Here is a 12,923-nt window from a genome sequence, read left to right as displayed (position 1 = left end):
GAAATAAAACATATATCTAAAAACGAAGATTTGGTAGGAGGAAGCTTTCGTGATTTCATTTATTTTCTCTGGAGCAAATTGGCAGTCTCATTTTAATTGCACGGTGTAGTTGTCCTTTCAGTATACCTCTGTCTTTTTTATTATTACTAGGGGTAAAAATAGACCGCGTTTGATTCAGTGGAATACACGAGTCAGCTCTTAATTCAGGCAAAGTGATTGTCGATCCAATACTCCCAATGGGAGATAGAACTTACATATGATTCAGTGCTGCAGCCACGTTCTGTCCAGAATGCGGAAACCTTAGAGCTTCTAGAGGAAAACATTGGGAGATGCTTAGGAGGAGATTTACTAAAACGGGGCCACACAGAGTCTGGTATCCAGTCGGCTTGCAGGTTTCATTGTCCAGGCTTAACTGAACAAGCAGAAGTTAGAAGCTGATTGGTTACTATGCACAGATACACCAGATTCTGTGTGGCCCAGTTTTAGTAAATCTCCCCCCTAGAGCTGTGTATTATCTGTGTTACCTGCTAATGTATGCACAAAATTGACAAAGCCGTACAAAATGCAGGTAAAATAAACAGATAAAATCTGCACTGAAACAATTTACTATGATCCAAGGAACAGATTAAACTGTGCTATCATGTACTGCATACAAAAGTGACATATTATGTATTATTATGATATGTAATGATAACATTTCATTAACCTCTTCCCTCCCGTTTCGTTGTCCCTTTAAAAGGTTCTGAATGCCTTGGGTGCAGGAGGTTTAGGTGACCATGTGACTAGTGTGATAGGCTGTCACAGTGGTCACATGATCGAGAGCCGGTCCTGACCAGTAACTGATCATTAGTGTGAACTGTCTTTGACAGCTTGGTCTCTGTGCTGGGATTGAGCTTTCAGCATAGAAGCATTGGCCACCCAGCGATACATATGTGCGGAGTGTGGTCATTAAAGACCACCCTTTAGCGGCTGCAAATATTGCATGTGTTATGCAGGTGGCAACAGGTTAAGGAGAATTTATAGTCAGTTTTCTACAGTTTTTAGACACACACAAGAGAAAAAAATATTTTTCCGTGTGTGTTGGTGAGGGATTTAAAAACATTGCTTTTATGTCTAATTTAACATTTGATATGAACACGGGGGCAGTCATATTTGTTCATTACCTATGCAGAGTCTTCTTCCTGCTTTGCAGTGTGATTTAGCCTCCCTCCATACCCAGAAAGTTTTTATGGAAGTGCTTATACAGGAGTTTGTAATTGGGCAATTTTCCAGCGTTATTATTATTATCATACAAGATTTATATAGCGCCAACAGTTTGCGCAGCGCTTTACAAAATGAAGGTAGACATTACAGTTATAATACAATTTGGTACAAGAGGAAACAGAGGGCCCTGCTCGATAGAGCTTACATTATATTTAGGGTTGCACCAATATTGATATCTGTGTCGGTTGCCGATACTAAGCATTTGCAGAAGTTCTTGTACTCATGAAAATGCTCCAATACCTAAAATCGATACTTTGTGTGTTGTCATTTGAGCCTATACAAGATTAAGGTCTCAAATCGCACTGCAAAGAATTGCACGTGGTTTAAAAAGGAATGCAGTGGGATTCCTGTCCGAATCACATGTGGTTTCCCTGCAGGTGCAGTGCGAATTGAACCAATTCATTTTGTATGGCTCAAACCGCACCCTCAGGGAAACCGCATGTGATTCAGACAGGAATCGTGCCGCATTCCTGTTCAAATTGCATGTGATTCTTTGAAGTGTGATTTGAGCCCTTTGACTTTGTGTGGGCTCAAGTTTCACAGCGCGGGACAAAAAAAATAAGTATCAGTAATTGGTATCGGCGAGTACTTGATAAAAAGTATAGGTACTTGTACTTGTTCTCCAAAAACTGTTATCAGTGCATCCCTAATTTTTTTCATGTGTATTCAAGCCCCTGGGTGGGAGGAGAGGAGAGGGACAGCAGAGGAAAACAGTTGTTCAGGCTAAATAACATGCAAAACCGCTTGTCATGCGTTTAAATCTATGGAGCCAAAAATGTGCCATAGTAAAAGCTACTGTACATTTTTCAGTTTCAAGTGTAGAGATGTGAACAGTATTGAAAAGAATTGGATTCCTATTGCTGAGCACTATTGCAGGTAGTATTAGGTGCAAAAACACGTAAGAAATGAGGGCTTCTAAAGCGCTTTGGCAAATCTGCATTTGCACTTCAATGGCGGCACCAAAGGTGGGACAAAGCTAGTACAGAGCGGGACTCAAGTTCTGTTTAACAATATTATAAACTCAAATCCATTTACAATATAAAAAATAGTTGAAGCTGGAAATGGACTTTAAAGTTGAACCAAACCTTCTATGACAATAAAATTGCGAGCAGGTGGCTTTTTATTGCAGAAGAGACGTGCTATATCTTTTTGGCAATAAAACACCCTTAGCTGCCTGTTTGCAATGTTTTGCGCATGCACAGCTCAGCATGCATTCTCAGTGGTAGTGTGCTGGGATAAATGACTCCTGTGTGCACGTGTGGGAGTCATGTCACCCTCACCAATCAATCAAGAGGCTGCAAATCCGGGACCTGGAAGAAGCCTGGGGTGTATGTGTCAGTTACCAGCGAAGGAGATGACGGCCCCATTGCAGGAATGGAGATGAATAGTCTGTGAACTTTAGTTCTGCTTTAAAATTGTGTTTGCAAGGATGGGGAAATCTAGGTATTGCACGGCCCTGTGGTGCCTATTATTTTACAGGACCATTGATAAAATGAAAACTATTTTTATATTACAAATGAAAGAACCATTTTCCTTTATAATTTACCCAGCTTTTATGCTGTCTGGTGCTCACAAATGCTGACTAGAATATCCACTTGTCCTCCGGAAGATTTACCCACCTTCATGACCAGGCCAAGGCCAGGCTTTGACTGACAATTGCACGGTCATGCAACACTGTACACAAATGAAATTTATATTATTTTTTAACATTTCTTGGAGTAACTCATAAGTAAATAAAGGGTGGAGGTACAGTACAAATGTAAATTAAATTCAGAGTACTGCAGCACTTTACTATAGGGTCAGTGCTGCAGTACTCTGAATTTCATTTACATTTGTACTGTACCTCCACCCTTTATTTACTTATGAGTTACTCCAATAAATGTTTGAAATACTACACTATTGGCAACCCTTTTTTGGCTCCTTTGGAGGAGCTGATTGAATTTACAGAATCACCTTCACATCCACATCCAGAGGAGGGAGCCCTGTATTCAGGTTGTCCACCCAGTCATCCTAAGGGAGACCTCTGGATTTGGCAGACCATTACTACACCCAAAAACCTGACAACTTTTTGGCTCTGAGGGAAGCCAACCATCTCTATGCTGCATTCCCCATCAAGTGGTGATTTATATGCGCATTTCCTATGTGCAGCTGGTGAGTGCGCATTTTTGCCATTTATTATCTGTCCCAGGCCTTGGAAGGATCTGCTGGTGTGGAAGATTTATTTATGCATTCATTTGTGCCATATATTTCATCTTATTAAGTGGAAGTTTTTATCTTATATTTGAACGAAATTTTATTGTCGATTTTATTGTCAATTTTATTTTTTCGATCATTTATTTATTTTATTATTTATACTTTTTAGCGCTTACTCTGGGATACTTCACAGGTCCCAGAGGACTGTGACACATTCACAAAGCGCAGCACGCTTCGCGCATGTGCAGTAGAATGTCAGCTGTAAAGCTGCAAGGCTTCACTGCCGATTACCCGTAGTCAAGATGGAGGCGCCAACACCCGACAGCCGATTGAGGAATCGGGGTGAGGACACCGCTGGATCCCTGGACAGGTAAGTGACCTAATAAAAGTCAGCAGCTGCAGTATTTGTAGCTGCTGACTCGTAATTCATTTTTTTTGGGGGGGATGGGGAACAACAAAACTCTGCCTTAAAATATACCGTAGAAATTCATTACTTATTGAGCTCACGTCTCCTGTAAATGCCTTTATATATAAGTTGTAAAAACCAGAGGACTATTAAAAATAAACCTTTACCATAGTAACAGCATTATGAGCAATGCATAAAGGACAGACACGGCGGCTCTAAAGTCAATTTTGTTACCTGGTTGCTTTCTCTGCATTAAAAAATATCTGTAAACAGATGTAAAAAAACATCCCACTACCTATTCTACCCACCCGCATCCCTCGCCACTTACCTGTCTCCTTCTCCTCTCTGGTCTCACAGGAACACTGAGGGTGATGATAGCCATAGACTCCTGCTACTGTTAGTCAAACGTCTGTGAGGAGGGAGAACATGGCTTACCTGCGCTGAATGTGTCTATGGACGCATACAGCTCACCTCAGGAGCATGCATGCATGGGTGTGTACTTAGCACCTGGCTTGCTGAAGAGGCACCTGGAGGAGCGGACAATACCCGTGGAGGACAGCCAAAGAGGAGGTAAGGGAAGTATAGCATCTTTTTTATTTTAAGACAAAAACAGTCTTTAATGTCACTTTAAGCTGGCCATACACTGCTTACAGATGTTAAAGAGAGTCATGAGCAGGTAGGTAAGTTTGTTCACATTTTGTTTTTACATATAGACTTCATGCATTGACACGACATTGACAAGCTCATCAAAAACAAGCATTAGTGGATTCAAAACTCTACCTGATCTTTATCAGCCAATATATATCCTTCAAAGCACAGGTGTGATGCAGCACCATTAGGGCTTGTTTACACTTGTATTGCTCTCTGAAGAGCGATCTGTATTGGATCAATCTTCAGAGAGTGTTCAACAGATGGAAAGGAGGTGTAATATTGCCTCTCCACCTGTTTTAACCTCTAAAAACCAGCACCGTCCTATTCAGTTGATTGAGCCGCGTTTGGCAGGTGCTACTGTCCACGTAGCGTGACAATGGGGCAGGGCTCGACAGATCCCAGGCGCCATGTCGCCATGGCGACTAGAAATTGCTGCCTTGCGCAATGCAGCAAGGTGCAGTATTGCCGGGCAGCCTGCAGGTGTCACTGTGCCATGTGGGGGGGTGGGGGGCATGGAAGGCAGGGAGTGGTGCTGTGAGGGTGGGTTAAAGGAGGAGAGCTGCGGGAATGTGAAGGGCGGGTTGGGGGAGATGCGGAGCTGTAGAGTAGTAGGAGTGGCGGGTCAGAGGAGGAGCGGAGCTGGCAGGAACTGCCGCTCCGGGGAGACTCTCAGCCTTACCTCGGAGCTGACTGGGCTCAGCAACGGCTCCAAATTGGACACCCCCTCACAGGGGACGTCCCAGGCGTTCTGGTTCCCACCCTGTATGGGCTCATACTGCTGCTCAGAGTCGGGTCTTGGCAGTCCAAGAGCCCGCTACCCTCATGACAGCTAGTGTGGCCACTTATCTGTGTCCACATCCTTGTAGCCTCATAAGTGTCCCCATCAGTACAGCCTCATAAATGTCCCCATCAGTACAGCCTCATAAATGTCCCCATCAGTACAGCCTCATAAATGTCCCCATCAGTACAGCCTCATAAGTGTCCCCATCAGTGCCCCATAAGTGCAGTCTCATCAGTGCCTTATCAGCAGAGCCTCATCAGTGGCCCTATTGGTGCAGCCTCATTAGTGCCCTATCAGTGCAGCCTCATCAGTGTCCACATCCATGCAGCCTCATCAGTGGCCCTATCAGTGCAGCCCCATCAATGGCTCAATCAGTGCAGCCTCATCAGTGGCCCTATCAATGAAGCTTCATTAGTGGCCCCATCATTGCAGCCTCGTAGTGCCGCATCAGTGCAGCCTCATCAGTGCCCCATCAGTGCAGCCTCATCAGTGCCCCATCAGTGCAGCCTCATCAGTGCCCCAATCAGTGCAGCCTCATCAGTGGCCCTATCAATGAAGCTTCATTAGTGGCCCCATCATTGCAGCCTCGTAGTGCCGCATCAGTGCAGCCTCATCAGTGCCCCATCAGTGCAGCCTCATCAGTGCCCCAATCAGTGCAGCTTCATCAGTGACCCCGATCAATGCAGCCTCATTAGTGACCCCGATCAGTGCAGCCTCATCAGTGGCCGGATCAGTGCAGCCTCATAAGTGGCCCCATCAATGATGCCTCTTCACTGCACCATCAGTACAGCCTCATTGGTGCCCCATCATAGCAGCCTCATCAGTGACTCTTATCAGTGCAGCCTCATCAGTGACTCTATCAGTGCAGTCACATGTACATCCCAATCCACTGCCTTTGCATTTTAAGGGGGAGTGATTGGGGGCAGTAAAAATGCTGCTCAGTTGCGTGTTTTCTTAACCTATCAAATTCAAAGTATAAATGAGGCCTTTTAAAAAAAAAACTATAGCAAACCTGTGAACATGTATTAATGTGCATTGAAAGCAGAGGTGTAAATGGGCCCCATCCATTCAATTCAAATCTACATGTCCATCCTAAACTATCCTGGTCCACAGGGGGAAAACTTTGCTGCATGATTTCACTGCAGAGTTGTCACTGTTACAGGAAGTAGAAAAATAAATGATCTATTGGCAGGATCAGTAATAGAATTATTCTAATGACAGACTATCATATATAACATTTTTGATAGTGACTGTAGTTTCATTCATGACTTTTACAAGGAAATCTTCCTGACTGGGTTCTCTACCTACTGAGCACACATGTCACAGCTCTATTCTTTCCTATGGATGAGCTGTACTCTTGGCAGCCACCAACCATCAAGCAGAGTAGAAATGCTCCGAAGTAATGAATAGGGCCCCATGCACAGTACAAAGTGGACCTGGCTGAGACATTTTCCTTGCAAAGGCTGTGTAAGGCCAGTAAGGGCCACCAGTAAGGATCATGGAAGTTGGGAGAAAGGACAATTACCAGGCGAACTGCAGTTAGTGAGGCCACTTTAAAGTTATCCTTTAACTACTTGCCGACCGCCCCATGTATATTACTACAGTTGACATCATTAGCGCTGATCACTGTTTTAGTGTCACTGGAGATGGCAGTGGCAGTTAGTCATTTCCAACAAAGTATCAGTTGGTGTCAGATTGCCCGCCGTTCTATAACAGTCCCAATGTAAGTCCCTGATCACCGGCATTACTAGTGAAAAAAAAATTAAAAATTGCGTTTATTTCCCATAGTTTGTAGATTCTATAACTTTCATGCAAACCAATTAAAATACATTTTTGGGGATTTTTTTTGTTACCAAAGACATGCAACACAATACATTTTGGCCTAAATTTATGAAGCTTTTTTTCATAATTGTATTTTTATTAAAGTTTTTCAAGAAGAAGTTTCATGAATGATATCAGCAAAATAAGCTATGAACCGCTGATTCCGCCGCAGGTGGAATAGATGTAATATCACATCAGAAATGTACAACCATAATGTATAAGAAAACATATATCAATTTTCAAAGCAATACAATTACCAAAGAGGCAGATGTAAATTGTCAAAATGCCAAAAAATGATATAAAGGGTATAACAATAACAGGATAGGCACACCATTAGTGTCATAATCTCAATAAAGAACAGCTGAAAGCAATGTAAAATGTGCGGGGCTTGACATTCAGCCAACCAAAGTTCTAAGAATCAGAATAACTCGTTCAAGGCAGAATTCAGAGTGGTCCCAATCCTCCCATATGTTTGTAACGCTCATCAAAGTATTTTTGACTACAGCTGAAAGATGTTCCATCCTACGAATCCCAGCTTTAGTGGATAATAGTTGGAATATAATCCAACTATATTGAATAATAGAAGGAATAACTCTTTTATCAGCTAGTAAACCAAAGACTTTCAGCTTTTGCATGTTTAGGGAGAGCTGGGTAAGGTAGGTCAAGCAAGCAGAATAGGGGGTCTAAGGGGATGACTATTCCAAGAAGGCTTTTTAGAATTGATTGAACATGTCTTTAATAAGAGGACATTCCCAGAAATTGTGGTAATGTTTTGACATCTCCAGCATTGTCGAGGGACAGGAGGGGTGCCCGCATGCAGGACATCAGGGGTCTTGTACCAGAATAGGAGCATCTTGCAGGCAGTCTCTCTCTGCATCACACATCGTGAGACTTTAGAAGTGGACACCCACATTTTTTCCCACTGCCGTAGGGTAAGAGAGCGATTGGGAATGTTTGCTCATTTGTGCATGTATAGGTGACTGGTCTCAGATATTGGAATAGATTCGTATAGAATTTTATAGATGGCTGAAATTAGGTGTGGAGCATATGAGCCCTGGGCACTTACGGTATAAGTGTGAAACTAGTGGGTTTATCCCTGCAAGGTTAATTACATTTTTGTTTATTATTGGTTCTTTTTTTAGCAGAAAGTAAAAAAAAATGTTTTCAAAATTTTCAGTTCATTTTTTATTTTTATAATAATAAAAACAAAAACCAGTGGCGATCAAACACCATTAAAAGAAAGATCTATTTGTGTGATAAAGTGACAAAAATTGCATTTGGGTCCAGGGTTGCATGATTGCGCAATTGCCAAAGTGGCACAGTGCTGAATAGCAAAAAGTAGCCTGGTCATGAAAGGGGTAAAATCTTCTGGTGCTTAAGTGCTTAAAGGAGGATCCTAAACAACCAATTATTTTTATATGTTACTTCTTTTTTATGTATTCCTTATTAAGACCCCATTCATATTTCAGTGTTTTTGTCACGTTTATACCTACATGTGACAACGCTCAACAAGTAGAAATCCATTTATTTAAATTGTACCTGCTCACATTAGTTCATATTAGTACACTCTATCGCTTGAAGTGTGTTTCCTGTTGTTGAATGAAATGCAGGAGCTGCTTTTGGGTAGATTGGTGGATATTTAGTCTCATGGAATCAATAGCCGCATCTGAGTACGTGCAAGACAAGCATTTTTGCGCAGTTATATGAGCATTTTTCAGCTAGGCTCCTCTTCCACCTGAAGCTTACAAAACACTTGCAAAACACATGAAAAATGCTTAAAAAAGCATGTAGCCCTGGTTCACACTGGATCCGAATTTAAAATTGTGCGACTTCACTTGAAGTCGCACAATTTCAAAGCCGCTTGTCTGTGTGATTTCAGGCGTGACTTGGCTGACATCTGTGTGATCTCTATGCAGGTTGCAAATGAAATTGCAAAAAATAGTGCAGAAACCTTTTTTTGAAAATCGGTGCAGAACTGCAGCTTTGTAAAATGTTCATTCATGTTATTGTCATAGCGGTAGGCCATTTGAGCTCCTCAGAAGCCTCGGCTAAAAAACTCCCAGTTAGCAACCCTCATGTCCGGACTGTTGCTAGGATATGAAAACCGTTGGATGATAACTGCCGGCAGTACAGGAGCAAAGACCAACAGTTTTCCTGTGCTAGCAGCAAGGCAGGATGTGGGGGCCCCTGACTGGGGTTTTTCCAGCCAGGCCTCTGAGGGTCCCAAATGGCACAGCAGTGGGTGAGCTCAGCAATGTGTGAGAGAGAGAGAGAGAGAGAGAGCGCAGTGTACAGTCAGGGGGTTCAATGAGGAGAACGCTCTCTCCTGTGATGCTGGGGGCGAGTGTCCATTGATTGGAGCGTTCTAGCAACAGGACAGGATGGGGCACAGCTAAGGCCTACAGGTAAGGCTTCATAACTAATCCCAGTATATCAAAGCTGCGCAGTGTTTTTGATCACACTGGGGCCCATATTGGGGCCCCTTGACATTTTTTATTGAACTAACTCCTTCGGACATAATGTGGCCCTCTTGAAGATGTTGTCTCGGTGGGGCCCCGTGTTTTTTCTGAGTGTGACATGCCTGTCCTAGACTGCCCAGATGTCTGTGTAATGTCCTGTTATGTAATCCGCCTGTCCCTTTATTATGTGACATTTCTCTAATGTATGTATACAATGGTAGATTTCACTCTGTATATATGTATATATTTGTCATATTGGGGTCTCAGGGGATGTATTCTGGCTGCAGTGGGCTTGTGAGGAAATGGTTGTGGGTAACCTAGCAACAGGAGTAGCCTGAGATCTGTGTATAAGTGGAGGGCTTGGGGGTACAGGGGTGTACAGTACAGTGAGCTGTCAGGGCTCAGCGATTGGGGTGTATAGGTAGAGTTTTGGAGTTCCGGGGTGTACAGTACCGTGACCCCATCAGGGTTCAGAGATCGGGCTGTGAGGGGAGAACTCTGGGGGTACAGGGATGTACAGTACAACGACCCTATCGGGGCACAGAGATGGGGGTCATAGCAGCACCTGAGTGTGCGGAGGGATGTACAGGACATATAGAAGGATATTTATATGAGGAGATCCAGAAGTGGCCTGAAGTGACAGGAAGAGATCATCTCTTCTTCCTATTGTACATTAGAGGCAGAGGGTGACTACCTCAAATGAAGAGCAGGAGCGGCATGGAGGCCGGGGACAAATAATCAACCCCTCTGATAGCTCCGTGTTCAGAATTTCTGGCTGCAGTGGAAGATGAATGCTGCTGAGTGGATGACAGGTAGCTTACTTGCGATGCTTTGATTTCTATCCTGCTGGCAATGTTGGGCTGGTGTTGGCAACTTGCAAAGCATGGAGAACGCCTCAATTCATGTGAATACAGGGACCCTGCAAATGCTTTTTGATGGCATTTTGTGTGCAATTGTGAAGCTCTACCAAAAGGTTCTTTTCATATTCTCTCCCCTCCAGCCCCTTCCAAAAAAAAAATTAAAAGACAGGTGTTGTAAGAGCTGCAAAAACACTTCCTAATAATGTAACCGTACACTATAGGTGGTTTCGGGGCGTCCCTCTGAGCTGAAACCCCCAAACCATGTTTGAACATGTTTTCCTGTAAAGTGGGCCCCAACACCTCAAGGGTTCAATGCTCAGGATGTCTCGGGGTACAGGTAGAAGGTGTAATGCTTCCTTTATTCCTCTTTCTGCCAGACTCCACCTGTGTGACCAGTCTCCTGAAGCCTCTTCTCCAAGGTGATTTGTTTGGGAGTCGCAGCGTTAAATGCATGCGTTTCATGTTCTAGAACTATAAACAAAGCTCTGATCCCCGCACAGCAAACAAACATTCAAGCAGAAATTCTAATAACTAGGAGCAGTGTCACACATAGGCCTCATTTTCTCAGCATGTAAAAGCACCTCTATGTTAGGCCTGGTTCACACCTCTGCGATTTTCTGTGCATTTTCAGTTTTGCAGAAACGTTGTACAGTCCATTTAACATGGTTTCCCATGGGTCACGTTCACATCTGTGCGTTTTCCACCGGTGCATTGTCTGGAAAGGATCAGGAAGGTTTCTTCCTGCAGCAGGTTGCAGTTTTTGTTCCATAGATTTCAATGGAAATGCAGCAGAAACGCTTTTAAAAACGCAGTGCTTGCATTCTTGATGTTGTTTTTTTTTTTTTGTTTCTCCCATAAGACAAAAGACACCTCCCAAAGGCACAAAACGCATCAAAAACTCATTAATATGTCACGTGAAAAACATGCAAAATGCATCAACTGCAATCTGTACAGGCGTGAACCTGGCTTTAGGATCCTTCCAGGCACAGCTCAAAAAGATATGGGGCCACACCAGGCTGTAAATGGTCAATTCTCCTCCATAGCAGTCCCTGCACAGCTCCATAGAGCCCCTTTCACATGGGTGTTCCAATCAGGCCCACCTGCCAGTTTTTTAGGCAGACCTGATCGGAAGGTCCATGCAGCCCTATGGACAGGAGTACAGGTGTCAAAACAGTGCAGACTTCGCTCCGTGTGAAAGGTGTCTACAACATAAATCGTCGTGCCTTCTATAAAACCAGGTTTATTACAATAAAGGGTTAGTAATGCTCGTGGTTTCATAGGCCAATCGATGGCTCACCAGGTCTCCATATATCGCTCTCTATTTGGCTGATCCAGATCGATTCTACTTCCTCAAACTCCTGGGAACACCCCAACAGCTGCTGAAACCTGGGATTGAACCAGGGACCTTTAGATATTCAGTCTAACGCTCTTCAAACTGAGCTATTTCAGCAAATTTAGGGTCGTCGGTTTTATTAGTTCTGTATTAACAAGTTTGCTTGGAGGCGGGATATTGTGGATTTTGGAGAGCTGCACTTCTTTCATTCATTTGTTTCATGTATTTGTCAATAGATTTCTGGACACTTTTGTGTGCAGAGGGAGCTGTAGGTGCTGCATATAACCTGCCATACAAGGGAATATATTTGTAAACGCTGATACTTCTTTACATCAGCTCTTATCCACACATGCATGTCCAACGTATTTTCCCAACACGAGGAGGCATTGGCGTTTCCATGAGTGCGGCCACGTACAGCCATTTACTTGTATGGCTGGCTGCATGTAGCACCTGGAGCAGGAAAGCACCCAGAAATGTACACTAGGTGCATAAAATGCCTACAAAAAGCTGAGTGACTGAACTCTAACGTGTATGTACAGTTTGTACAGTTTGTATATTTTTCTTGTTAATTTTAGAGCAGCGGTTCTCAATCTGTGAATCGCGACCCCTTTGGGGGTCGAACAAACCTTTCACACGGTTCGCCTAAGACCATTGGAAAACACATATTTCCGATGATCTTAGGAACCGAAACACCGCTCCTCTATCCGTCTCCAGGCGGGTCTGCCCACATGCAGAAACGCCCACATACGAGTACCCGGCGCAATGACATCATCGCGCCAACCCCATCACATACAGTGCGGGCAATCGCTGACTGTGCAAGCAGCTCGCCATCCTGCCAATGCACTGTATGGGCTGAGCAGCCGTCCCTATTTGTGCACACCTCTCATTCCAGACATAGGAATCGGCACATTCTTGCAGCTGGGGAGGGGGAAAATCGCAGTATGTGCCAATAACTGGTCTGATCAATGCTTTCTGCCTGCTGCAATAGACGTCTGATGGGTCAGGTAGTAAGAAAAGACTATGAAAGTTTTAAGACAAGGAAAACTTGTTGATTCAGTCATAAAAAGTCTTCCAAGAGTCCATTTTCATTAAATTCATTTCTGTAAATGAAAAAGTGGCTTGGCTATAGAAAACCCCTCATCTGTGTACAGCTCAA

At 43.6% G+C, this 12,923-nt stretch overlaps 1 protein-coding gene across 3 annotated transcripts in view; it reads left to right on the top strand.

Annotated features, from left to right (window-relative positions):
* LOC149447636 (uncharacterized) overlaps positions 1–12,923 on the top strand; it is a 279,294-nt gene that overhangs the window by 16,055 nt on the left and 250,316 nt on the right. Inside the window, exon 2 of one of the 3 annotated variants that reach the window (XM_089652265.1) lies at positions 4,220–4,415. The exons of the other annotated variants lie outside the window; for them this stretch is intronic. The gene's annotated coding sequence lies outside the window, so the exon portion shown is untranslated. Of the gene's footprint in view, positions 1–4,219; positions 4,416–12,923 lie in introns of those variants that run through there. 3 annotated transcript variants of the gene reach the window in all.

This window comes from Staurois parvus, unplaced genomic scaffold, assembly GCF_062004578.1.
Source record: "Staurois parvus isolate SC_StPar_1 unplaced genomic scaffold, SC_StPar_1.0 ptg000678l, whole genome shotgun sequence".
NCBI classification, from domain to species: domain Eukaryota; kingdom Metazoa; phylum Chordata; class Amphibia; order Anura; family Ranidae; genus Staurois; species Staurois parvus.
Note: the sequence above shows the minus strand (reverse complement) of the source record. Positions and strands in the feature narration are given on the sequence as shown.